The sequence below is a fragment of the Rhipicephalus microplus genome, chromosome 3 (assembly GCF_043290135.1).
Source record: "Rhipicephalus microplus isolate Deutch F79 chromosome 3, USDA_Rmic, whole genome shotgun sequence".
Classification (NCBI taxonomy): domain Eukaryota; kingdom Metazoa; phylum Arthropoda; class Arachnida; order Ixodida; family Ixodidae; genus Rhipicephalus; species Rhipicephalus microplus.
In genome coordinates this window covers 205,482,643-205,510,555 of record NC_134702.1, presented here as the reverse complement: position 1 = coordinate 205,510,555, position 27,913 = coordinate 205,482,643, and positions in this window count along the sequence as shown.

Sequence of the window (27,913 nt, the reverse complement as noted above, 5' to 3'; positions counted from 1 at the left end):
ACGCTCGGCTGCAGGGACGGTGGGCCTAGCTCCACCGTCCCCAATACCGACGCTCTTGGCAATTCATAGCATCCTTGACATAGAGTTCTTAGCTATGGCATTACGATGAATATTTGTTCTGTAACAATGTGGTCATATAAATCAATTTTCACTACGCCCTTGGTGTAAAGAGTAAACGTTAAATTAAGGCAGATCGTTTTGCTGAGACAGCTCAAGTTCTTCTTTGCTAGATAAATGTCCTCGCATCGTGGTGTATGATGTAGCTAGCGCTCTGGTAGTATCAATAATTGACTAGCTGCCGCGAAATGACCTCGATAGAATTATGGCAACCAGGCTGCCGCGATTCTGAAACGCCAAAATCTCGTAGTGGCCCCTTCTGTAGAGGTAAATACTGTACGATGCGCCACCATGTACGACGCAAACCGCAGACGGACGCTAGTGACTCGGAGTGACAATAACCTCCCACTAGAAGGTAGTTGTGTCCCCTGTGAGTGAATAAGTCCATTCCGACTTCTTGCCAAGGTTACGTTGGAGTTTCCGTCACAATCAAAGGCTCACTTCGTTGTGTTCTTGTAGCTGCGCACAGCCTACTGGGACTCACTTTGTCCTGTATTGGCTGCGAAAGCCTGTACCACCACAAGGAGTCTTGTGCTCTCAACCGGCATCGGTTGATACCTTGGTGGCCTTTATGGATAAGTTCGAGCGTATCTATTTGCAGTGAAGCCGGGATGACAAAGCGCTTACCCTTGAGGAGGACGCCGTTGCACAAAGAGACATCTCCTCGATGGTCCCAGTACTTCTTATTGTGATCTGGAAGCGTGTCTCGACGAGGCCAGTCCTGGGTGCAATACTTGATCAGCTGGACGCATTCCTTGTTCAATTCTTGGTGCCTGCGGACATCCTCTACAGTAACCAGCTTCGTGGCAGTGACCGCTGCAACTTGAAATTCTATGAACTTCTCTACCACATGCACCGGACTAATCGATGGCTTCTCGTCCAAAAATCTTGACAGAGCATAGGCAGTGGATAGCTCTTTGCCCGGAACGTAGAGCACGTTAAATCGGTAACGCATGAGTTTGATGCGGAACCTTTGAATTCGTAAAGGCATAGAGTCCAGATCAGCGTTACCAGGTAATGTCACCAGAGGCTGGTGATTTGTTTACACCGTGAATTTGATGCCCCGCACGTACTGGTAAAAACGGTGCACTGCCCATGCTACCGCCAACGCTTCTTACTGTGTTTGGCTGTAGTGTTTCTCCGCGCCAGTTAGCGACCATGATGCAAATACTACCGCGCGTCACTCACCCGATGGTTGTTCCTGCAGAAGAACAGTTTGTAATCCAAATGAGCTTGCGTTGCATGATACAATGGTATTGTGACCGGGATGGTACTTCTTCACAACGGAGAGGTCTGACGTGAGCATCGCCTTGATACGATTAAAAGCGATCTCCTGAAGTGGCCCCATTCCCATGCATTCTGCTCGCCTAGCAACGCGCAGATAGGGGCGGTTGCCTGAGAAAGATAGGGCAGGAAGCGAGCAATATGATTAGCCATACCGAGTAAGCGTCTAACACCAGCAACGTCCTTGGGAGGGTCCAAGTTGCGCAGGGCTTCGAGTTCACTGGGGCTCGGCGAGAAATCGTTTGCGTTGATGACCACACCCAGAAACTCTACTACTCTGTCTTGTCCAAAGCAACACTTTTACTGTTCAGTTTAACTCCGGTTCTCCTCAGGCACTCCAGAAATTCCGCAAGTTGTTTGTCATGCTCTTCGCAGCCTTTTCAAAAAACCAGGATGTCGTGTAATATGTTGACAACGTTCGGTTGTCCCTCTAGAATACGAGCAATTTTTTGCGAATACTGATTTGATTGATTGGTTTGTGGGGTTTAACGTCCCAAAACCACCATATTATTATGAGAGACGCCGTAGTGGAGGGCTCTGGAAATTTCGACCACCTGGGGTTCTTTAACGTGCACCCAAATCTGAGCACACGGGCCTACGACATTTTCGCCTCCATCGGAAATGCAGCCGCCGCAGCCGGAAATTGAACCCGCGACCTGCGGGTCAGCAGCCGAGTACCTTAGCCACTAGACCACCGTGGCGGGGCCTGAGAATACTCCGGTGCCGAGGTTAGGCCGAAAGGTAGACGACAGCAACAGCAGCATCCAGATGGCGTGATGACTGCGGTGTATTCTTCGCATTCTTGGGATGATTGCACTTGGTAAAATCCTGAGTAACTTCCAGTTTTGAGAATACGTCCTTTGCGTCACCCAGTTGCCCGAGCAACCGTTCAACCATTAGAAGCACGTGTCTTTCGCGGAGAACTTTCTTGTTGAGCTTTGTGAAGTCCACACTATTCGGATGCCGCCAGAAGCTTTCGGTAGAGTGACGAGACCTGCAAACCACAGCGTCGGCTTTGTAATGTGCCTGATGACCCCTTGTTTTTTCATCTCGTTCAGCTCTTGCTTCACTTGGTCGTACAGAGGAACCGAAATTTTTCGAGGTAATCTGAGAGAAAATGGCTCGGCATTTGGTTTGAGACCAATATTGTACTCCTCTCCTACAGTGCCAAGTCCATCAGAGATATCCTGGCCATGGGTGGTGTCGCTTCTAGAGTCAGCTGGCTGGTCAGGTTGCTGTGTGGCATCGACGAATTTTGCGACTCCCAATGCCAAGATAACAGGGTATCCTAGTGAACGCATAGACAGCGAAGGCATGGCATACACCGATTGTACGCAAGTGCGGCTCTTCCGCTCCAACATAGCTTTGAGTTGGCCTGACATATTCAAAGGATTGATTTTCTGGACCCGTTAGATGACCCTCTAGTTTATCGAGTCGAGACGGTACACCCGAAAAGTACTCGGAACGACGGCGATTTTCGCTCCTGTGTCGACCTTGAACTTCAGCGGAACGCCGTTCGCGCTAACCCAAACAAACTTGCCATTTGCTTCGCGACTGGCTCTGACCGCATGCATCTCGATGGCATGTGACTGTCGGCTGAATGAACGCTACATGGCTAAGCGAATTGCTTCTAAATGTCCTTTCTATTGCAGAAATCGCAAACCACTTTCTTGGCAGGAAAAAATTCTCGTTGATGGGCCTCTCGTGCGTATATTCGACACGATCCATCCGTCGTTTTGACGAAGGTGTCTCTCTCGATGCTGATTGATGCTCGCCTACGTGACTTTCTTAGAGCTGGCACCTGCTTCGCTCATCTGGAGCAACCGTCCGAGAAGACTGGTTTTCGCGTTCAAGTTTTTCTTTTTCGGCGTCTTCGTATAGCCGTGCATGCAGGAGCGCTTTTTTCAGCGTCAAATCGGAAGTGCGGCAGAGTTTTTCTGAGAGTCTGCTATCCAACAAGCCAACGATAAATCAGTCTCGAACAAGCCTATCCTCAATGAACGCCGAGTCGTGGTTGCATATTTTGGCCATGTTTCGCAACGTGGCATAAAACTCATCGATGCTTTCACGTGCTTGCTGCGTGTGCTTGTGAAAATGGTAACTTTCGGGAAATTTTTATAGCGGGGGAACAAAATACGAAGTGGACTTGCTTTTCACGACGCTGTGCAATAGAGCCCCAGCCGTCCAGTTGGGAGACGCTAGCACGCGACGAGCTTGAACACTGAAGCAATAAAGAAGCGTTCGTACCCGAACCTTGTCGGTAGATTCGGTCATTCCAGCGACGCAGGCGGCACCATGTAGCCGTGCTAGGAAGTTGTGAGACCGTGATAAACTGCGGCGCAGTTCGGTCTCTCAGTAGTCATGTACCATTGAACGCGTCCTCCCACTCTGCAACGCTGACGTGCACAGTCGGGACACCACTGTCTCGTCCGCCATTTCTACCTACCACTGCGTCGCCTATGGTCGCTGGAATGACCGAATCAGTGCATTCCTTTTGCGTAAGCATAGTCTTATAACTGCTCAATATAGGTGGATCATGAACTTGGGTCATTCAAGTAGAAGCTCGGTGGCTGTTGCGGTCGAGTTACCCTAGGAAACGTAGCATAAGGCTCCACTATCGAGAGCGAACGGTGGTCACTTCTTACACCATGTACGACGCGCAACCATGTGCGATGTGACATTCAGACCGACGTTAGGCGCGTCTACCTCAGTGACTCGGAAGCAGTTTGTCCGAACGAATCTCCCATTTTTTGTTCAACCACACCTTATATAGAGCACATGGTGCATGGCACGCTCTATAAGAACTAGGGATTCTGATTCAGATATGTTAATGCAGTGAAGTGCTCAAACTTACCCGCCATCGTTGACGCGGCAATGACGCCGAAACCAAAAACGAGCCATCTGAGCTTCTGAGCTACCTTCAGTTTGATGGGCTCAACACTATCGTCTCCCGAGAAGCTACTAAGGTTGCTGTCAATGCCTTCGCCACTATTCTCACTACATTGGCGCACACCCGCTACAAGGTGCTATGGTGTTTGATACACAGAAAGCAAGAAAACATGATACTTTCAAAAACAGCACAGCTAAAGCTGAGCTGTTTATGAACGATAACCAAGTCATAGTCGAATAAGAAGCGTAAAATACAGAGTGCCTAACAATTTATTAGCTACTCAAGAAAAATATATTTATGCAGGCAATTGGCCCGCTGCTTATTTGCCGTAGAGAGAAGGGAGTGAAAAAGAAAGCTGCCAGCTAAGGGTGGAAGAGTCAGCCAGCGGCCGATCCCCTACAGTTGGTAGAGCCACAATGGGTGGTCAAGAAGAACAAAAACAAGTATATTCTCCGACTTGCTTCTTTGTAGGGCAAGGGGTAAAGAGACCACTTCTATGCCCCGCGCAAGCGTGGAAAACAATTTGAAACACTGTAGGTGATGTAACGGTTTGCAGTACAAATCCTGAACCATGTATTTTAAAACATGTTTTATTGCACGTTTCTTCATGATTTCTATGATCACTTACAACTTCTAGGAAAAGCTCCGTGTGGCATGTCATCTGTGATGGGTGGCCACTTCGCAAGCTCACTTAATAATACAAAACGCTGTTCCGCAGCACGTCATCAGCTGACCAGCCATAGCGTGCTACATGGCAGAGTAATGCGTTTGCTTTAAATATATTGATACACAACAGCCGGCACAGCCTTGCAGCAAGAAAGAGGAAGACGAAGTTGGTTGCTGGTTGTTGAGGAACTGTCGCCATCTGGTTCGCCCAGCACGGTGCATCGTACTTAATTTAATAAATAAGTTACCCGTAACATTATTGGTGGAGGTGCGGGGATTAGGCTGATTATTTATCACGCTACCCTGTGTAAGAGGCTGCCCATACTGGCACCTTTCCAGACCTTCTGTTTGTGACGCAGCTACTCAACCTTGACAACGAACACTGCCGGGATGCTTCCCTACGAACCATCATTGACAAGCTTAAGTCAATGCTTCGCGACCTATCTGTACAAATGTTCCTGGTAAAAGACGGGATCCTGTATCGCCGTAACCTCGATCAATATGGCCATGACTTGCTCCCCACCATACCAGCACAACATCTTTGTGCGACTGTCCTCAACCAACTTCATGACGCTCCTTTGGCGGGCCACTTGGGCGTCTCTTGCACATAGGACCGTGTATGTCGTCATTTCTTTTGGCCTGGTCTTGCCCACTCTGTTCGACGCTACGTCGCCGCTTGTTAGCCCTGCCAGCGCCACGAAAAGCCATCTTCCCTACTAGCTGGATTCCTTCAGCCGATTGACATTTTCACTGAACCTTTTTTTCGAGTTGGCCTCGACCTGCTTGGCGCATTCCCGATCTCCAGCTCAGGCAACAATTGCATAGCTGTCGCCACTGACTATGCGACACGGTACGCTATCACACGAGCACTTCCGATGAATTGCGCAACCGACGTGGTGGACTTTCTGGTATATGATAATATTTTGTACACGGAGCTCCACGCCAACTTCTCACTGACCGGGGCCGGACCTTCCTATCAGCTGTAGTTGATGAAATCCTGCGCTCTTGCTCTTCCAAGCACAAGTTAGTCACTTCGTACCATCCTCAAACGAACGGTCTTACGGAGTGCCTCAACCGCACCATAACCGACATGCTTTCTAAATACGTAGCGGCCGACCACCAGGACTGGGACGTTCATTTGCCATTTGTAACGTTCGCATATAATTTGTCAGGTCACGACACTGCCGGCTATTCACCATTCTATCTTCTATACGGCCGAGAGCCCGCCCTACTATTTGACACCTTGCTGCTCTCGGTCACTGAGTACGCCGGCGAAGCCATCGCGCGAGCCGACCACGCATGCCAAATCGCCCGCAGCCGTCTGCAGGCCTCACAGGAGCACCAAAGAGAGCTCTACAATTCCCATCATTGAAACGTGCACTTTTCACCGGGTTCCCTTGTCCTCCTCTGGTTCCCCATTTGGCGTGTAGGGCTTTCTGAAAAACTGCTGTCACGCTACACTGGACCATATCGCGTCGTTCGCCAGGTGACTGACGTTACATACGAGATCGTTACAGCCAATCCTACGTCATCTTCGTCACCTTCGAGTGACATCGTGCACATAGCTCGACTAAAGCCTTATCGCCCTCCTTCTACTGCATCCGAGTTGCTCAAGCACCGAGACGGTGCTTCTACCGCCGGGGGGTTGTGATACACAACAGCCGGCACAGCCTTGCTGCGAGAAAGAGAAAGACGACGTTGGTTGCTGGTTATTGAGGAATTATCGCCATCTGGTTCGCCAAGCACGGTGCATCGTATTTAATTTATTAAATGAGGTACCCATAACATTATGAAGTTACACGTTATTTCATAACGTCTTGTCATCAGCGAGGAGATGATCTTAGCGCCTACCTAGTGTGGCTCGTCTTTAAATTCTTAACCATCTACGGCGATCTTACCGTGAATATATGCGTAGTTTATGTTGATATAAAAGAGAGTGTCGTGAGTATCAAATAATAATAACTATACTAGAATTGTAATTATGATTTATAATCTTACTATTATTATTAACTAATTTATCGTATGTACTCCTACCATTTACTTCTCGGTTGTGTAAATTTTTGGATTCAGCGTAAGTTAACCAGAGCGAATCGACCATTTCACGTAGCTGCCAACTCTTTCAACACTCTACTGTTCACAGAATAGAAAGTTTACACCATGTTAACTTTCATGATAATGATGTTTTTCATAGTCCACTATCACTGTTTTTATCTCATCTCTGCACTGTCTCAACATAGTTTTGTACAAAGTCCAGATTCTTCACCTTTCCGCCTTTTAGGAAGGTTTCTACATAGTTGTGTATATTCCCCTTTACTTTTCTATTCATTTCTGCTGTTCCTTTCTTGTCTTTTTAGTCTTCCCATTTCACGCTGATTTCTTTTTCTATGTATTTTCTCTCTTTATTTGATTTTTCTGAAGAGGGTCTGCATAGTATTGTTTACTTGTATTACTTTATTCTTGGGGTGCGCCTGCACTAAGATCATATTGTTGCTCCAGGGCACAGTAAAAAAATTATTATTATAATTATAATAATAATAATAATAGATATTATATTATTATTATTATTATTATTATTATTATTATTATTATTATTATTATTATTATTATTATTATTATTATTATTATTATTATTATTATTATTATTATTGTTGTTGTTGTTGTTGTTGTTGTTGTTGTAAAGCGGGAGGGCAGAAATAAAAGAAGAGGAAATAAGATAGAAAAACAAACGAAACAAAACGCATGCGTAAACGCAAATAGATAGTCACTTGAAAAAATGCTTAGAACAGTGCGTAATTTGGGATCAGAAAGCATCCCCACCGCAGTGGTCTAGTGGCTTAGGTACTCGGCTGCTGACACGCAGGTCGCGGGATCGAGTCCCGGCATCGGCAGCTGCATTTCAGATGAAGGCAGAAATGCTGTAAGCCCATGTGCTCATATTTGGGTGCACAATTAAGAACCCCAGGTGGTCGAAATTTGCGGAGCCCTCCACTACAGCGTCTCTCATAATCATATGGTGGATTTGGGGCGTTAAACCCACATATGAATCACCAAATCCATCATCGGGATCAGAAGGCATTCTTAACGGCACTCCAAATATTGTTGGACAATAAATTGGTGTTTTTAAATTGAAGGAAAAACCCGATAACGGCGAGCGACACGCTTTTAAAAATACGCTCTTCGTTATTAGACTGTACTTGTCTAATGTATCACGCTTTGCTGGCGTTCTTTCACGCCGACCTATTTAGTAACGCCAGAGTGCTCAATAATATTCATTAGAGTTATGCATGCTTTGTCATTTCCTCAGAAGCCATTTGAACACTTCAGCTGCATTCTCTGATTGTTAAAAAGATATGAGCCCAGTGCTACTATACAAAAAGGAATGGTAGTGGTCGTAGACATATTTTGCACCAGTATATAGTTATATCACCACAGGCCACATATTGACAATTTTTTTATGATTTTATGGTTTTTTATCGGCCTAACAATGTCGTAATAAATGTGTGCTACTAAACACAGATACATTAAGCGGTAAGTAGGTAAATAACTTTATTGTTCGTGAAAGAAATACATCTTGGGTGTGTGTAGGGGGAATCGAAAGCATGGTGACCTTCAGGCTGCTCGAGATGGCCGGACACTCCTCTGCTTCCACGACCCCTTTGATTCATCTCACTGTTCGTAGCTGTAAGTCCGGTTGGGAGCAGCGCAGAGCAGCCTCCCATCACTTCTGGTGTTTTTAACCTTGCTTGCCACACTGTTCTGACTTTTACGACGGCGGCTTCAGTTTGTTCGGGCAATTCACATAGATGTGATTGACGCCGGCTCTGGTGCTAGGACACAAAATGCAGTGAGGAGAGCTCCCCCATGCGCAAAGTGTGAGAGAAGGAAATGAGTCGTCACCGTGGTCGTTAGAAGTCTGCGCCACAACGACTGGTCACTTCTAGAACGAGATTTTTGCAGTGCGGAATACCTTAAACAGGAATTTCGGTTAAAGAGTGTTATATCGTCGTAACTGCGGAGTAGATTTCTGCCTCCGTGAAGCAAAGGCAGGTCGCCTTGAGCCCGATGGACGAGTGGTCATACTTGGGTGTGAGGGCCCGTGTGTTCAGGATGTTGACTGTGCGCGGCACCCGGACAAGAGTGATGAGGCGATCAGGCGGAGGAGATATTTTAAGCATTCTACCAGCAATTAAGTGGAAAAGAAGAAGAAAGCAGCCACACAGCCCTGTTTTGTTTTTTGGTGCACCTACATACTACTTTAGGCACTGGTTCCTATAGAACGTGAATTATTACGTGTACGTATTGGACTTCTCAAGTTTGTCGTAAGAAATATTCTATACAAATAAGTGTGCATGACTTCTCTTCTTACTCAGTTTCACATCCTAACAGTAGGCGGTCTCATATACATATATATAATTCACCACTGCAAAATGATCTGCATCGTATTGTTTACTTGTATTGCTTTATTTTTCGTGCACCTGCACTAAGATCATAAGGTTTTTCCAGGGCACAGTAAATAAACAAATTATTAATATTAATATTATTATTAATAAATTATTATTCTTAATATTATAGCACTTAGTATAGGGCACTTTGCATTTCTAGCCATCTGCAGCATCAATCCTAGATTTGGCCCACTGGTACGTCTATGAGGAGCACCCTTCCGGCACCCATTTATAGGGTGTTAAGGCACGGCAGCACCCTTTAAAATTTTTACGCTGCACCCTTTTCTTAAGAATACTGAGCTCTGCCCCCTTTCTCAGCACCCTTTTTTGAACACCCATTATGGAGCAAAGTGTGCTGCTCTGGCGACAAGCTCATTTACACCTTTATGGCTAAGATTTGGTTTAGTGTGTACTTCAGAGTCTAATAAGTTGCGTATTCGGACTTCAAATGAGAATGTTGTTATGACGATATTTTTGTACGTTTCCTTCATGCTGTGTTTATTGCACAAATTAAATTTAAATTACTTTGACGTACCTGAGTGTCCAATTAGCCTGTATGTTTACTACACAACGCTGTATCTTACCTATAAAATTTGAAATAAAGTGCTCGCTTTGTCTTGAGTAGAGGAAGCTGTCCTAAGCAGTATATTTAAGCTTTTCATAGTAAAAAAATCAGCACCAGAGCAACAACGGCGCACAGACGAAACAGAACTAGCACCGTGAATGAGGTTTTGTTGTATATACCATTCTTATGACCAAGTGCACGGTCATTCTAGTCATGTTCAGAGTTTCTAATTTACATATTATTGCTTTATATGACGTGACCTGTTGCAAGTTCATGCTATTTTCCACTAACGCTGTGTAGGCAAACTGATTCTCGTCATGCGCTATGCAAGAGTATTTCATTGTGCAACTGTAACGTTTAAAATACAGCAAACAACTTGCTTACATGATTCATAGTTTATATATTTGCAACACACTTCGCATATTGATGTGACTAGACAGAGCAGCTTGAGTTACTAAAAATGAATGGTTACATTGTTTATGAATATGTACACAGCCGAAGAAAATGGACATGGGCCGGGCATGTAGCCCATAGACAGGATAACCGCTGGTCGTTAAGGGTAACTCACTGGATTCCCAGAGAAGGCAAGCGGTTTAGGGGGACACAGAAGGTTAGGTGGGCAGATGAGATTAAGAAGTTTGCGGGTATAAATTGGCAGCAGCAAGCACAGGACCACGCTAAATGGCGGAACATGGGAGAGGCCTTTGTTCTGCAGTGGACTTAGTCAGGCTGATGATGATTATGATGATGGTGATGATGGTGATGATGATGATGACACAGCCGCAGTGTAAGCTCCGAAGTGGAAGCAAAGAGCGCAATTCTAACGCAGTGCTAAGAAGTGAAACGCGAAAACCAATAAGGTTAACAGCAGCAATACAATACAATTTACAAAATCGGTATGCCATTATTTCAACTGTTAAAAAGCTTTACGACAGTTCTATTGATATGTGGTGTTTAACGTCCCAAAACCGCCATATGATTATGAGAGACGCCGTAGTGGAGGGCTCCGGAAATTTCGACCACCTGTTTACGACAGTTTGACGCAGCACAGGAAAAGCAAGCGGTAAGCGACATAAAATCCTGCTTTAGCATTAAAATGAAAATTTACAATGTGTGCCTTACTATAAAAAGCGCTAAACAAGAACTTAAATGATATTACGGTGACTTGGTTTCACTCGATTACTCTTACGTGCTATTGCACAAAGCCTGCGGCTGACAAAAAATAATTGTAAGTGTCATGAATCATTTCCATAGCTGCAGGAGAGGAATCAATAGAGCTAGGTACTGCATTTGCCCAAAGCGGTGTGGCCACACAGCCCCCAGACCTATTTTGTACTTGATCTCAGTACAGTACATCAGCGTAGCCGCTAGAGCAGTACGCTCCGCTTGACAACCAGAAACTGTGCTGGCAGACGGCTTCCTTTACCATGTCGGTGAGAAATTCTGGTGCCCTAGTGGCGGTGCCTAGAGAGGCTCTCCGTCACGACATGCTATGATATTTATAAAGTTTCCCACGCATCTCTCCCTTGAGATGCGATAAATAAATATCATCTTCCTGTCATCCAACTGCCTGTCTCGGAACGGAAGCATTAAGTATGTACGCTAGAAACTGCGAATCACTCAAGATAAAAAATAATCACCATTCACTGCTCTAGGGAGCCCGAGAGTGTTTGGCTTGAAATATTTTTATGGAGCTTTCGTTACGAAAAAGAAACCGCCCGAATCCTCTCTATGGCGTCAATAGCAACAAACCGGTAATAAACATCAACCATGGCCAGCATAACGGTGGAATATAGTCCTTCGTAGTTTGAAATACCATGATCCACTGTTTTTTCGGGCACTGGGTCGTAAAATGCTCGCTGTCAGTGCTGCCTACTACATTACGAAAATTTCATTTTCGACCGAATCCTCGTCAGATTTTCTCCCATTCATCAGGTGTTAGGCGCCTCAGTACGAGGGTTGATAAGCAACCTCGTAATGTCAGTGGCGTTTCTTTAAATGTATCTCCCACCGTTTTTGAGTGCACGCAGTAGCTCATCGCAATATTCTGTGTTGAGCCGCCTGCTGTACACTCTAAGTGAGGCGCCGTATAACGAACGGCACATAGGCGGCACGCTCCTGCGTACTGACTAAAATCCTGTCTATAGGGAGCCCAGCAATAAAAAATACCAATGACATACGCGCGGCACGGAAGTCACGCATACAGACGGTAAGAGCAGGCGCAAGAAGGGAAAAAAATTGCCCGCAGCTTCCCTCGGGGGAACACTGAGGAGGATGCGGAGCATATATTTGGTTAACGGAGTGTTAAAGTGCGACTTACTTGGGTCGATGGCTAAATTGGTTAACGTGGTTGTGAAATGGGGTGTTAAATTGCGACTTACTTGGGTCGATGGCTAAATTGGTTAACGTGGTTGTAGGAGGGGGAGTTAAATGAGTGAACACGTACACACGTATGCGAAAGGGCGGCTCTGGTCGAAGGGACGTCGATCATTGTGTTTGTGGATTCGTTGGAATTCATTTCACCGCGACCTTGGACGTCGACGCGCCGTACAAACCAATCGACGAGCGGCAACTGAGCGAGCGAGCGCCGACCATGAGTATATATACAGCGCGCCGGCGCATGCACTGTAAGCTGTTGAATGTTCTCGAAGCGCGACGGCGCATGCGCGTCCACTGGAGAATCAGGAGAATTGTAGAATGTTCTCGAAGGGGACAAGCGCGCGCGGCACAGATGGTGGGTGACGGTGCATGCGCGCGTCAACTGTCGAATGTTCGAGAAGGAGGAGAAGCGCAACGGCGCATGCGCGCGCGTCAGCTGCCGATGTTTTCGAAGCGCGACGGCGCATGCGCGCGCGTCAGCTGCCGATGTTCTCGAAGCATGACGGCGCATGCGCGCTACATTATACAGCTAGCGAAAGTTCGTGAAGAGGAGAAGCGCACGCGGTGTGTAGAGGAGGAAGGGTGCACAGATGGTGGAGGAGTGAAGCGCGCGCGGTGTGTAGAGGAGGAAGGGATGCACAGATGGTGGAAGAAGGAGGAGGAAGTTTGCGGACGGCGCCGCACTACAAGCCTCGAGTATTAGATGCTCCGCATCTAAAAAAGAAATAAGGAGGAGAGCCGCTGTCTCCGTCGCGCCAGCCTGGCGCCAGGAGCCGGCTTCAACTTACGCAGAACCGTTCGGCCACAAGCGTGAGCGCGGAAAAAAAAGAGACCCCCCCCCCCCCGCCTGCCAACGCAACGCCAGCTGGGCGCCCAGCGCCGGCGTGACGTTCACCATCGCCTGCATGCCGTGGCTTTTGTGCGTCGCCGTTTCATCCCGGTGTCTTGTGATGGTCGTTTTTCTAAAAGGTGGTCTGAGACGGAAACGTTTTCCAGTGCTATATGACACACTTTATTCAACTTATCATACATCTCTCTGCATTTGGGCATACACTTGGGTGTGCAGTCCCATTGTTACTCTTTTGAATTGACTAAAAGAGTACAAACAACTTTCCGTTCATTCCTTGTCAAGGTATGACACTGTGTCATGCACTAAATAAAAGAGTACTAGTGCATGCGTGACAGCTTTCTGAAACACTGGCCTATGTATGTTGATGCTCATGTTCTACCAAACGAGTTCAACTGATGATTTTAGGAAAGCATGACAAAAAACAAACAAACCGAAGGCCGCGAGACAGAAGGCCAATCTTTAATTAGTGGTTGTGTAATTTGATGATGAACATCAAGTACAGTCCGAAGTCAGGTGCTGAAGTCAGCAGGAGAGCCCCGCTGCGATGGTCTAGTGGCTAAAGTACTCGGCTGCAGACCCGCAGGTTGAGGGTTTTATTCCGGGCTGTGGCAGCTGCATTTCAGATGAAGGCGGAAAGGCTGTAGGTCCGTGTGCTCAGCTTTGGGTGTGCGTTAAAAAACCCCAGGTGGTCAAACTTTCCGGAACCCTCCACTACGGCGTCTCTCATAATCATATGGTGGCTTTGGGACGTCAAACCCCACATATCAATCAATCAGTCGAAGTCAGCAGGAGAGCTTGTGTCACCGACATTTGCTCACCCTTTTGAATATTAGGTACAGTTCTTATATTCCAGGATGAATTTGTAACAGTAAACCACGATCAAGGCAACATGTGTACTGCTGTGTAGATAATTTACCAGCTATAAAAATCTCCAATTTCTAAAGAGCAACTGCTAGCAGTAAGAATAAATATTTTGAGGTTAGTTCTGCACCATTTCTTGACCCCAACTGCCCGCTGACGTTCGCGAAAGAGATGTGCAGAGGCTTTATTTATTTGGAGGGAGATCGACCTGTCCGTCGCTTATTTGTGTACGTTATACTTGACCTTGGCGCGCTTTTCTGCATTCTCTTGATCAGTGATGTAATGCTGAATGAAGGCAAGAGTAGCCACTCCCCATAAATAAGATCACTCAAAGACTGAAAATGAGTAAAAAGCACTCTATATAATGAAATAATGCGCATAAATTTTAAATGTAGAAGTAAGTAATCGTTGAAATAAAAAAAGGTGCTGCTACCCCAGCGTGCAGCTCGCGGCAGTTCGCGCGTACGAAATGCAAATGTTAGAGTAGGCATGCTAAAATACCCATGGAACGTTTACCTGCGAAAGCGCATTGTCTTCAAACAGTTGAGAATAGGCTGCTGTCACTTACACTCGTGTACCTCCCAATACAAATCAGCTAAATTTTTCCCAGCACACGCACGTGTGAGAAACATACGTAGGTTTCGACAGCTGAACACAGCCTCGTCCACGAATTTCGGTGAGCGTAACACCCGAAGTTCACGGAGAAGCACTAAGACGACGCACGAGCACACGTTAATCGTTCTTGTGGAACGGCGCACCATGAACCGAATTCGGAGCCGAAAGCGCTCACCGTGGTTGTCTCGAATTCTTGAAGCCCTACAAACTATTCGCTGATCAAATACATGCACATGGCACAACCGAAGACGGTTTGCAAAAACCAACTTGGTAGATATATACTTCGCAATAGGACTCGCTGTCATGCGGTGGCGCTGTCGTGTCAGGGGTAAGAAATCTGCTTCCCGCGCATGCGGTTCCTAGTTCGATTCCAGGGCTGTGCTTCGCATGTGAATTTCGCAAGTGTAGGTAATTGTGATACTGGTGATTTTCTCATTACCGCATTCTCGGCGAGAAACCGTTGTGAAAGGCGTAAAATAATACTTTTTTTCGCCACCGCATCAAGGCCGGGCCGCCTACGGAAAGTCACGCCTAACTACAGGCCGTATCTTGCGAGGAAAAATTTGACCTAAAATCTCGGCTATTCTGAAGGCCACTTCAAATCGGGCCGGTTTCTTTGCAACATGGCTACAGAGCTGCCTAGAAGCGGCGATAATTTGACTTGATTTCCTGCCTGCGGGCGGGTAGTCTAGCCATAATTTGACTGAGAGTGTACAGGAACCTGGAAAATCAAGCACACTATAGTTCGCATTATACGTGGTATGAATGGTCCCACATTTCAGCTTACAATACTCTTTGAAAAAACATTGAATTAGCAATTTTATTTTGTATGACACAAATACTACCTGTTGAATAAGTTCCCTAATTTATTTCTATACTCCTTCGCTAGTGAAGCCAGGAACTCACTAATGAAGAAAACTCACTATTTGTGTTAGCGACAGTGGACGCGGTGACCTCCACGAATCCGCCATGCTGCAACTCCGCAGCGCCCCCTCATGTTAATTCAAGTTGCGAATACAGGCTTGAGCTGTTTCACCGTTTTCGCTTACTCTTGACCCCCTCTGAGGGAGTCTTTAACACACATTTTGAGATTTTTAAGCTCAGCAAAGAATAATTGTATTTGCACACACATTTGATCCGGTTTTCCTTTCAGCTATTGAATGGTTGGTGGAGGTGGCCGTGCTAGAGGCTGGGTTTGCGGTTGTATTTGTGGTGTGACCTGCGTGTTCGGCGGCTGTGCACATGTGCTCCCCCTCTTCGTGCTCCCCCTCTTCATGTGCCGTCACCACTGTCATTGAGTGTTTAAGCACTTCTAGTTCGTTTCTCATACTGTTCAAACTTGCCCTAAGTTGTCTGTTTTTCACTATTATTTTTTGTGTGCCTCATTTTGTGCGATAGGTTTGGTCATGGACGGCGTGGCTGCTGCCCAGCTTACCTTAGTGCTGGCGTTGCTGGAGAGGCAGCCCTTTCCTTGGGTCATTCCCCCGGTGGTGCTGCTGATGTCCGTTTTTGTTGATTGCTCCCTAGTGGGCGAGAGTGAGATCTGCTTTGGCGAGTTGTCTGTGGCTTTGACGGGGGCACTTGCTTATCGAGAAGTTTGCAGTCTTGTCTTGCCTTGTTGATTGCGCAGTTGGCTGATCTGGCCTTCGGCTAATTGAGAATCATCATTTTTAATGGAGAGCCAGTGTACCTACTCTGTTGCGTTCGCTAAATTGTGAAGCATTTCTTAGCGAAATTCAGCGACTCTGAGCGAATCTATCTATCTATCTATCTATCTATCTATCTATCTATCTATCTATCTATCTATCTATCTATCTATCTATCTATCTATCTATCTATCTATCAATCTATCTATCTATCTATCTATCTACCTATCTATCTATCTATCCGCCGCCTACGACTTCTAGCTCTCCTGGCTGTGTCGACAATGGTTTCAATACCGAAATTGGTATGGCATTTCATGATGGTATGACGAGCATAAGTGACTAGTCCTAACATAAAATTCGTGACCGATATGACATTATATTCATGATTCACGTTTAATGGCCTTGCTACTTTTGCGGTGGTTTCGTTTACATGACATGTTGCAAATCTGCTGACATTACTGCATGGGGAACGCAAGTGACAGACCATGACATGAAAATGATGACATGCTTGTCGTATAACAACAAGACTAAATGATAGGCTCAAGATGCACTCGTGCCCGTTTTGCTAAATTCGCATATACCGAATTTGGTATTACGAGGCGTGAATGGATGACGAAGGTATGTGACCGGTGCAAACATAACCATGATATGCGTGTCATGTAGCCACATGACTAGATTCTATACTCATGATGCGCTCACGGCCGTTTCGCTAGCTTCACACATAGCAAGTTTGGTATTACGGGAAGCGGATGTATAACGAAGGTATATGACTGGTTCAAACATGATAATCATGAGATCGATGTCATGTAACAACATGACTACATTCCACATTCAAGACGCCAATACACGTCGACGTGACCCGGCTCGCGTGCGCGCCAGCGTTTGTTTCGTCGTGCCATGCCGGCGATGCCACGCCAGGTGCCTATCTGCCTGCCTTATACTCTTTGACGCATGCGCGGTTGAGCGCACCCGTTGTCTCTCCGTCACGAAGAGACGCAGACGCGGTGCTGTCTGGGTAACGTTGTCAGCGCGAAATACAGCATGCGGCATTTCACGCTGGTTGCCGCCGGGCCACGCTGAAGGACGCTGGTCGCGCCGGTCACGCCTGGCGTCAGACTATGAGAGCTCGCGTTTTGCTGGAGTAGCGACGCTGCGCCCAGCGATCGCGCACGTCAACGTTGCGTCGGAGTAACTGGGACCTTCATCATGCGATCGCCGCTGTTTCTCCAGCTTCACATATACTAAATTTGGTATTACGGCACGTGAATGGACGACGAAGGTATGCAACTGGCGCAAACATGATACTCATGAGATGCGTGTCATGTAACAACATGACTATATGCCACGCTCTTGATGCGCTGGCGGCCGTTTAGATAGCTCCACATATACCAAATTTTGGTACTGCATGACGTGAATGGGCGACGAAAGTAAATGACAAATTGACAAATGATAATCATGTCATGCGTGTCATATGAAACTGGACTACGTGCTACGCTCATACCACGCTCACGGCCGTTTCGGTCGTTTCACATACACCAAAACTGCAATGAGGTGACTTGAATGAAAGACGAAGGTAAATGACATGTCTAAACTTGATAATCATGACATGGAAGTCATGTACAGCATAATGTACGTCCACGCCGTAACGTTGCGCTGATCTTAAAGTGAGACATAAACCTTCCTTATTCAGCTGAAATAGGTGGCGCAAGGTTGACAAAGAGAAAAAAAGACGAGACAGAAAGAGCGCCAACTCAGAGCTAAGTTTATTTTCATGATGCATTCACAATATATAGGCTCTTGGAGGACATGCGCAGACCATTTCATTTACCACACGTGCAGGCATGAACATTTTGATGTTGTAATAACCGATAATTGAATCATGATAGCTGGGAAGCAGCAACAAACTGATATGCCTAATGTAAAAACCAAACACACCTAAGCGTGCGCAAAAATAAATGCGAGGAAAAAACAGCAAAAAAAAGACTGACAAACACTTCGTAGCACCCATCTATAGTACATCTAGATCCAACAGTTGGAATTCACTGTTATGCAATACAACTGAAAGCACACTGACGCACGAGTCACCTTTCTTCATTATGTGAAAGGCTTCGAGTAACTCCCGCGCCAGCGCATTCCGGCTCCTTCCAAGTACTCGCGTGCGATCGAACTGCGGGGTGCAGCCACACGAAGCACAGTGAAAGGGCAAATGAGACCCTGTTCCATTCCTAATTGATAAGGAATGCTCCCTTAGACGGTCATTTGTACAGCGCCCTGTCTGGCCTATATAGACCTTGCCACAGCTCAGAGGAATTTCATAAACAGTGCCCACATCACAACGCAGGAACAGCTTTACGTGCTTCTTATCGCACACCACCTTGACACCTCTTGAAGAAATGCGGGCACAGAGCCTTGAAAGCGTATTTTGGAGCTGAGAAAACCACTGGAACATGGTGCCGATATGCTACCTTTTTCAGGTTGTGGGAGATTTTGTGCATTTATGGTGCATCAAGCGGTCTTTTCCTCTGTCCTTGCAATGGCTCTATCCTCCTGCATTCTGCCTTCAGCCTCTGCAGCAGTGTTTCAGACACACTGAATAAGACCGAATAAGAAAACGCGGCTGCAGTGAGACGCGATACCTGAGAGGAAAATCTATCTAACACTGCGTGCTGGCATGACTTGGACAGCGCCGAACGAAAACACATAGCAGCTATAGACCTCTTCACCACCTTTGAATGTGCAGATTCATAAGAAGGAAGTCCTTTTTTTGTTTTTGGGCTGAACTCCCAACAGACACGACCCTCGCCCAGAGTCAGGTTAATATATAAAAACTGCAAGCTTTCGTCAATGGGCAGTTCATACGTAAAAATCAAGCCTTTTTCATGTTGTCGGAACAGGTTCGAAACCAAATCTACCTCGCTAGAGCGCGTCACAGGGTTAGTATAAGTTAACACCACGAGGAAATCGTCCACATATTTAAAAATCTTAGGAACTTTTCCTGGATCAACGGCATTTTCTAAAGCATGATCAATAGACGCCAAAAAAATGCTACAAAGGACAGGTGCAACGCAGGAGCCAATACAAATGCCCTTTCTTTGAATAAACAACCCATTATTAAAAGAGACAAAGGTGCTACGAAGGTAAAATTCTAAAAGTGACATGAAGTTGGAAACAGATACGCCAGAGGTATTGATAAAAGTTGTGCCCCCATGTTCCTCGATACAGTTCCTTACACAAGATAAACGTTCACTATAAGGCACTGAATAAAAAAGATCCTTAACGTCAATTGAAAAAAGATAACTGATGTCACTTCTGCTTTTCAAGAAATCTATGACGTCATATGAGCTTTTTGTTACAAAAGGATCTACAAACGCTAAAGTATTTAAATTTTTCAACAGATAGCGACTCATTTGCAGCTGCCAAGTACCATTCTCTGTCACAATTGACCTAAACGGCAAGTCAACTTTGTGCGTTTTAGGGGCGAAGCTCCTCAGGGCGTGGGCTGTGCGTCCCCTGTAGCCTGTATGTAGCCACCTCTAGTTTAGTTCTTGCAGTGTTCACTAGATGGCGGTACCGTCCCCTGTATGTAGCCACCTCTAGTTTAGTTCTTGCAGTGTTCACTAGATGGCGGTACCGTCTCCTGTATGTAGCCACCTGTCGTTTAGTTCTTGTAGTGTTTACTAGATGGTGGTGCTTGTAGCTGATGATAAAAAGATGCAAGATGTTATAAAATAAAAGCGGTACTTGTAGTTGATGAAAGACGCGAGATCTTATAAAATAGGAAGGATGTCACATATGGCGCGTGTCATTGGTTGAAGGCAATCGTTCAATTTAGTGCGGCGACGTACGCTAGGGGGAGCGATGTAATAAAATCGAGTGGGCAAAATGTACAGAGGATTCATGGTTTACCAGGTTTACCTCCGGAGCTTCGCCCACTCATCATCATTCACTTCGTGGATATGGCGGAATTTTTTACATTGAAAAACACTTCCATGAAAGTTTTCTTGCATTCAAAAACTGATTTAGCCAGATTGGGTAAATGAAAACTTTTGCACAATTCAACAGCACAACGTCTTACCTTTGACGCTTTTACAGTTGTAGACTCAAAATTCTTCATAATAGCAGAACTGGTTTTCTCCTGGAACCTGGAAGTAGACATCACCACAAATCCGCCTTCTTTGTCTGCCTGAAGAAGGGAAAGTTCAAGCTCCTTGAAGTACGAGACAACTCCGCCTGCGGTCAATTTGGGACGGTCATTTTTACGGTTCCGCAAAAGTGAGCCCGCACCCTCAAGCAGGCAGCGCTCGCGATTTTCCTCGTTAGCACTGCGGGAAATGCCTCGCTTCAGGCTGTGGCAAATGCCTCGTTTCTTGCTGTTTTTAGATGCGGAAGCATCTTATACTCGCGCCTTGTAGTGCGCCGTCCGCGCCGTCCGCACCGCTTCTCGAACATTCGACAGCTGACGCGCGCGCATGCGCCGTCGCGCCGTCGCCCACCATCTGTGCCGCGCGCGCTTCTCCTTCGAGAACATTCGACAGCTGACAGCGCATGCGCCGTCGCGCCTTCGCCATCTGTGCCGCGCGCGCGCTTCTCCTTCGAGAACATTCAACAGCTGACAGTGCATGCGCCGTCGCGCTGTATATATACTCAAGGTCGGCGCTCGCTCGCTCAGTTGCCGCTCGTCGGTTGGTTTGTACGGCGCGTCGACGTCCAAGGTCGCGGTGAAATGAATTCCAACGAATCCACAAACACAATGATCGACGTCCCTTCGACCAGCGCCGTCCTTTCGCATACGTGTGTACGTGTTCACTCATTTAACACCCCCTCCTACAACCACGTTAACCAATTTAGCCATCGACCCAAGTAAGTCGCAATTTAACATCCCATTTCACAACCACGTTAACCAATTTAGCCATCGACCCAAGTAAGTCGCACTTTAACACCCCGTTAACCAATTATATGCTCCGCATCCTCCTCAGTGTTCCCCCGAGGGAAGCTGCGGGCAATTTTTTTCCTTGCATTTTCTTGCGCAGTCTTGGGTGTGTTTGGTTTTTTAGACGTCTTTACATTAGGCATATCTGTTTGTTGCTGGTTCCCAGATATCATGATTGCAATTATCGGTTGTTAAACCATCAAAATGTTCATGCCTGCACGTGCGGTGAATGAAATGGTCGGCGCATGTCCTCCAAGAGCCTATATATTATGAATTCTTCATGAAAATAAACTTCGTTTTGAGTTGGAACTCTTTCTGTCTCGTCTTTTTTTTTCTCTTTGTCAACCTTGCGCCACGTATTTCAGCCTAATATGTACCAACTAGCCCAACATAACGTACTGTTAAGCTTTCCTATTCGTTCTTCGCATATCATCGATTCGCACAGTGAGTGGGATCTGCTGATTTTTTCTTCAAGTTCCTTGCTTTCTCAGATGGTAGCGTGCTTTTTATAAACGTCATATTCTTGCCGAAAATAGGTCAGTAGCGTAACATTGAACCCGAGAACAAAATACTTCAATGCAAAAACAGCCCTGCCGCTGAGTTTTCCGCCAGCCCACGACTGTGTGGCGAGAATCTTACTAGAGGTCGAACGGAGTGAATAAGAAGCACAACGTGAACTAGTTAAATCTTTTAGTAGTGAAGGCAATCTATCAGAAAAGTTTAGGGTCGTACGTGTATGCAGCGACAATATTAAACCGACATAGTTGATGGAGACATGTATGGAGACTTTTAAGACGGCGTTGGTGACAATATTGGTAATGCTAAATTAAGAATGGGCCACTTGGAAATGGGTTAATGTCATTTAAATTGAAAAAAACGATGTCAGTACTGCCACGCAAGGCTTAAGTAACAATGAAGCTGGTTAATCAGGGTGACAAAATAGCAGGGGAGGAGATAAGTTCGCGCCAATCATGAAGGAAGAAAAGCTGAGGAGAGGGCTTCACAATTGAAGCTGCAGAGCGAAAAATGTGGTGATGTCACGTGGTTTTCAGAGAAGGTTGTGTGAATAGTTAGACACGCCGGCCTCTCGTGTTCTCTGTATCACCAGTCGTATTACCGCATTGTTGAAAGCTGGCTGGAGTTCTGAATGTGCGTTTGTAGGCAGCTGTTGCATTTTATGTGTTAGAAGCCTACAGTGACGAGGTCTTCATGGTTGCGAGATAAGTTTATATTGCTTGAGGTCGAACGCAGTCGTCTTTGAAGCTCGCGACCACTTCTCCGAAAATGGTTGGAGCCGGCCGCAGCTTGGTTGTTTTCCTTCGGCACTGAGCTGTTGCGTGCCCCAGCGAGGGCAGTTTAGAATTCCTAGACGACAACGACAGCGTCTACAGCCCTTAATGCGAGAGGTGGCGGTTAGCCGTTCTCGCGTACGACGGTCACAACTATCGGGAATCAGTACGTGGCCCACTGTTCTCAGCGGAGGTTGCCGAGTCAAGAATTACACATGCCTCACATAGTAAAGTGGATTAATGTTCGAATTATCGCCACCTGTTTACGTTTTGCGAGCGGTAACTTCATCTTTCACCAATTATTTTCCGATATGGTCGCAGTCTGTAGACCCGCGCTGCTGCCAATGATACTCGTGCGCACGTATTGTGCCACACATGGCAAAGAATGGTTTAGAGGAGCTTCACCTAGCTAAATAGCAAGGTAAATAAATAACACTTCCGCGTTACGCTATATTCCGTACCCGAACTTACCGCATCTGCAAAAGAAAGTAGCCTGTCATGGCGATTGCCTGGCCACTTCACACCGTCGTTCTCTTGCATTCAGTGGATTGAACACAAAGTACAAAGCTGCATGTGTATTGTAGATTCAGAATACGAACCGTAATGAGCCTGCGAATGGCACACAAGTGAGTATAGCAGCACGTTTGCTCTTGATCAGCATGAATCTTTTCCTTTTCCAGCACGTCTATCAGATAGCGGTGGCGGTGCTACCCAGCACGTCCAAAACCGCTTCGCGCGGCTCGCCTCCCTCTCCCTCGCGCCCACTGCGCATGTGCGAGCCGCTCAGCGTACCCAGCATCGCGAGGGGGAGTCGTCTACTCTTCGCTACTTCCGGCTTAACAAAATGTGACGTAACACTCTCTACCGAGTATAAGATTTTCTTCATCGAGCCTATGACAAAAAAATGGGAAAACCGAGCAACACCCTAGTTTAAAACTAGCAATGCCGAGCAAACTTTTGTAGTATCTAAGCTTAGACCTAGGAGAACCTAGCAGCAGCGATGGTGAAACCTATCAAATAAAGCTGAAGGTAGCAGCAGTCAGCAAGGCTCTTGGATCGACCAGTGTCGCTGCTTTGCGTGGCAGTGCAAAACTTCTGTTCTTTTCTGTATCTACTTGATCAGACTCAAAAGAGCGTAACGAGATATGCGCTTCAAATTATTTTGATCAAATGCAATCAATTGTCGTATAACTTAGAACAAATAAGGCACTTCTACATGAATGTGCAGTTTCAGAAAGCGGGAAGAAACACCACAATAAAAAACAATGGGGACATGCTGACATCGTCTCCCCACCACTTATAGCGTGAATTGAAGGTTATTTTCGCAGCATACAAGTAGAATCAGACAATTTTACGTCACAAAGTTATTTTTAGTAAGCAATTAGATGCATTATAGTATAGGAAGTTATGCGTCCAAAATGCTAAATATCCTACTTTAGGCTGGGAGAGCGTAAAGGGCCAATCATGGACCTTGGTTCACACACTATGGTACCGCTCTGGCCGGCCCGTAGGCGTTTAATTCCGAAAGTCTTTGGATAGATCAAATCTGTAATGATATATACAATAAGTATGTAACTTCTTAGCAGTTAGAAGTGCCGTTTCATAGCGCATATTCAAGTGGTGTCATATTCTTGATCAGTATAAGTGGAGTGGTCCGTCGGTCTGGTGTGCTTGGAAGCCCGTTCAGAAGAGAGGCCCATCTTCGAGCGACCTGTTCGCTTGCTTGTTGTGATCGGGAACTCTGTGACCTCGGTCGCGAAGGCCTTCAAAAAGAAAATAAACAGCACAGTTGACTCACTTTATTGAAGTTTTTATTTATTTAATTTGTGATTTTTATCATGTATAATAAAGACAACAAAAGCTGCATAATTTAGTCCGTCCAGTTTTACTGCGAGGCCCTATATCTCGCTTTATTATTTTGCACTTATATATGTCCTTGCACTTTGTTTGCTTTTATTTTAAAATTAATCATATAGTGGTTTTGGGACGTTAAACCCCACATATCAATCAATGCTTTTATTTTAATGTTTAAGTTGTTTATATCTTTCTTACTTGCTGATTTTGTGCTTTATTTTGTTGTCTCAGTGTCTGCCTTTTGCCTACACATGCTGGTAGATTTTCCGGCATTATCAATGATAGAACGTCTGATATCGCCCGTGGAACAATCCATGAAAAGCATAGAGTCTAACTACAGCAGTATTTCTCTTTGGCAAATACGCCCCGCCGCGGTGGTCTAGTGGCTAAGGTACTCGGCTGCTGACCCGCAGGTAGCGGGTTCGATTCCCGGCAGCGGCGGCTGCATTTCCAATGGAGGCGGAAATGTTGTAGGCCCGTGTACTCAGATTTGGGTGCACGTTAAAGAACCCCAGGTGGTCAAAATTTCCGGAGCCCTCCACTACAGCGTCTCTCATAATCAAATGGTGGTTTTGGGACGTTAAACCCCACAAATCAATCTTTGGCAAATACGATTCTTGATTGGTGAGTCAGCGATGATGTTGATGTGTAACACAGGTCGTGATTGGCTGAAATATTTTCATAACACATTTTATTGTAAGACGTTTTTTGGGGACATGTCTTTAATAACAAAACATATTTACTTAAAATCTAGTTGAATCCGCATTGTTGAAGAATCTACCGTTTTTAACAGGGTTACAGTCTTGAAAAGCCTGAAATGCGCAATTTCGTGAAATATAGCCTATAAGCGATTGCTCAAGTTATTGCGTCCGAGAGTGAATGTTCACGCAAACACAGTGATGCGAGACTTGTCATACTTCGCCCGTAACGTACGGCATTTTATTGCCGAAATGGCGACTGGCAGAGCACCCGACGCAATCATGATAATACAGTGTAAATATCCGTATGTCGCCCCGCCACGGGGGTCTAGTGGCTGATGTACTCGGCTGCTGACCCACAGGTCGCAGGATTGAATCCCGGCTGTGGTGGCTGCATTTCCGATGGATGCGGAAATGTTGTAGGCCTGTGTTCTCAGATTTGAGTGCACGTTAAAGAACTCCAGGTAGTCGAAATTTCCGAAGCCCTCCACTACAGCGTCTCTCATAGTAATATGGTAGTTTTTGTGGCGTTAAACCCACATATCAATAAAAAATATTCGTATGATTCACTTTGTTGTAACGGAGCCGTGATGCATGCGAAAGCCATAGTCGAGGCTTTCATGACGACGTGCTATATGGATGAACTTGTGCCCGAAAAATGAATCGTCGTTGTACATATAATACACGCTGTAGACTGATATCGGCAAACTTAGGGCGGTCGTTGATAATCTGTGAAGCGGTGCAACGTGGACATTTATACATGTGTAATGGAACATTCCAGTGTTATTGCTAGCGGCCGCGTAAGCTCCTGAAAGAACTGTGCTGTGCGCATTATGCACGCAATCACATCGGGGCGTTCCAAGATTATCAAAATGGTTGCCACATATTCAGGTGTGGTTCGCACTAAGCAGCATGTATGTACGGTATGCAACTTGATCATAGCTAATCATGTTGTATATATATATATATATATATGCACCTTTCACTCATATACCTTGTTCGATGTTATGTGCCGAAAGTCGATCTTCACAAACAAGAATTTTCGACGGTACGAATTCGCTCGCGAGTCTCGTAGAAAAAATCCAGTCACTAGGTGTATAACTTTGACTTTGTTAATAATATGTGTAATCGCAGAATATTGTTTCTAAGCTGCTGATTTTTGTTCTCTTGTACGCTGCATGTAAATTTTTGTTTTGAGTTTGCATTGTGATGTTTATACTATGCTGTTTGTATATATGCTTTCAGTGAGTTTTCCTACCCTATAATAGCCAGAAAGAGCTCGAAGTATTGAAAGGGAATAGATAAAATAAATAAAAAATAAGTAGGTGTTCTCTAACATTTTGACCTGGAAATGAATGATAGTCATTCGTTTTTGACCATTTCACTGGCCTAATTCGGCTATATAGTGGGAACAGATGGTGAAAAGCATACGTAAGAACAGAACATTCCTCACCTCAAGGTCGTCGTTCGTGCTCTCAACATATATTCGTTCTTTCTGTATTGGAGATAAAGTAAATAGAATTGAAACACTTATATTACAGAGGTTTTCCGCACATAGGTGCTGCTACATGAAAAATCTTCATGTGAGTGACTTCGCGCCACCTACGGAATCGCATCATGCCTTCGCTACAACAGCTACTCATCGTGCCATATTTTTTGTTTGAAAAGTACGTCGAGCAACACCTACCTGCCAAGAAACACACTTTTTATTTTCTTTTGTCGAAAATGCACGCTTTGGCCAAATTGTATATAAGTTTTCTTTAGTCTCATATAGTTGCGAAGAACGGTCTCTGCTAACAAATCGCACGCTATGTTCTAATTTATACCGCTCTCCACATGACATTGAATCATAATTCAGTAAATGCTTAGAGGTCTCCTTCAGTACCCCACTGAAAGTAGATGCAGTGTTTTCTGTGGCAGAGATTATAACGTTGATGTACTAGGTCAAAGAGCGCTTCGACTTGGCTTTGATATTTTTGTGCATTCTAACATTTTATTAATATGCAGACTCGTATTACGCACAAGTCTGCGACACTCCCCGAGACATTTATAGCATACGTTGAACTGTCCCTGACAAGATCGGCTGTTGTCTGCAGTAACTTGAGCGATCAGATGAGAACATTTTTATGTGAATTGAAACGAATCATTAGGCATCCATCAAAGTAGTATCGACACTATCACTTTATAAATGACAATCTATTCTAACATTTAGAGCTCGGATAGAAAACGTGTAGTGGGATTATGTACGCTAAAATTAACCAGGTACTGCGTATGAAGCATTATTGCATTCGTACGTCATTTTAAAACGTAATATTCTGTGCACTTTCAGAGAAAAAACGTTTCACAGCGCAAGAAGGAAGTCATGGATTAGTCCTTTTTTGTTTTACCGCATTAACGTTAAGAGTAAACTTTATAAAGAATGTGTTAACACCAGACACCTATCGAATTTAGCGCAATATAAAGCGCACAGAAGAAAACTAAAGGAGATTGGAACGGCTGAAAAACAATATTATGCATATATTTTCCAACGTCGCAATAGCAGTGACGTTCTCTGGAGGCAGCTATTTACTCTTCTCAGTTGGTTGGTTGCTGGACCCAAGAGGAATGGCTCAACTCACCAAGGGGGATCAGCCATGAATCGCGCGGCAGCGGAACTTCGGGGGAGGGGAGGAAAGGAAGGCGCTGTCTAAATATTTTTTTTTCTTTTATATGAACGAAAAGCTAGGTTACCCTAACAAGCAATAAATTGCCAAAAAATAAGAAATAAAAGAAATAATAAGTTATATTACAAAGAAGGGTATAGAAAATAGACTAATGACAAAAATAA